Genomic DNA, 1,485 nt, shown 5'->3' on the forward strand with positions numbered 1-1,485 from the left:
GGAGAGAGATCGCTATCAGATTGACCAAGTAAGTGATGAATGTGGGAATTGTCATAAAAAATGTAAATAGTATAAACTAGGCATGAGCCCAAGGTGGGAAAACAATAGCCCTATAGTGTGTGTGTGTGTGTTGAGACTTAAAGCAGGAAATGCTTACTGTTAAGGAAAGTCGAAGCAGCACAATAAAGATTGGCTGTGAAGCCCTGGTGCAAAGTGGGGATGAGTGGGCTGCTGAGAGCTTAGCAGTTTGAACCCATGAGACCGTCTACAGCAGAAAGACAAGGCTGTCTACTCCTGAAAAGCGATAGTTTCGGAAACTCCCAGGAGGTAGATCTACCCTGTCCTATAGGGTCACTTGAGTTGGCAACAACTCCTTGACAATGAGTGTGTTTTGTGTGTATGTGGAAAGGATGATAGGAGGGGGAGCCATGGGAGTGGGATGAAAGATAACTACACGCCAGTGACTTTGACGCAGACAGGGAGGAAGGGGGTCCTGTTGGTGATGTTCATGCTTCTACACACAAAAACAGACTGAAACACTGCCTAGTCCTGCAACATCCTCATAATTGTTATGTTTGAGCCTATTGCTAAAGCCACAATGGCAATTCACCTCCTGATGGGTCTTTGTCTTTTCCCCAGGCCCTCTACTTTTCAGCAGCTCTCTGGGGAATTTTCCTCTGGCTGCTAACTGTGACTCCATCATAAATGGAGATAAAATTGTCCTCTTCATTCATCTGCGCAAGTTCCTCTGCTGCCAACATTTGAAGTTCTTTTGGAGGTTATAAAGCTTGCTATTCCAAGATTAGAGATGAGAACTTAACACACGAATGTTGATTAAAGTTAAAATATTGCAATTTATTCTGAACAAAGTGCAATCTGACCATGAGCCAACAGATAAGAGATTCAGTCCTGTTTCGGTTTACAAGACTTTAGGAAAAGCAAATGAGTCTTCAGTCTTAAGGATCAGAGCATTTGTTCTCAAGTGCACTGCTAAGGAGGAATACATAAAACTTTAGGAGACAGTTGTCAGATTTATGAAATGTATGTTCTTTGGTTTTTGTTAAACTCAAAGCCGAATTCACTACCATCCAGTCAATTCTGGCACATATTAGGCAGAGTAAAACTGTCCCTGTGGGTGTCTGAGACACAATCTTTCCGGAGCTGCTGAACTTGTGTTACAAGTTCCCTACACAAAACCCACTACACCACCAAGGCTATTCCAAACCAAACTCACAGCCATCCAGTTAGTGCTGACTCATAAGGACCCCGTATGGGTTTCTGAGGCTGTAACTGTTTATGGGAGTAGAAAGCCCAGACTTTCTCCCCCGGAGCTGCTGGTTGTTTTGAACTACCATGCTGATCACAGCTCCACTCAAAATCACTGCCATGAGAGCTCTTTAGGTCCTATCAAGTCAGTGATCAGTCTTTGCAGAAGGACATCACGCTGCTAGAGTGGATTCCGACGATGAGACAGAGTAGAACTAC

This window comes from Echinops telfairi, unplaced genomic scaffold, assembly GCF_000313985.2.
Source record: "Echinops telfairi isolate 266 unplaced genomic scaffold, ASM31398v2 ScPeMD7_7468;HRSCAF=8506_0, whole genome shotgun sequence".
NCBI lineage: Eukaryota > Metazoa > Chordata > Mammalia > Afrosoricida > Tenrecidae > Echinops > Echinops telfairi.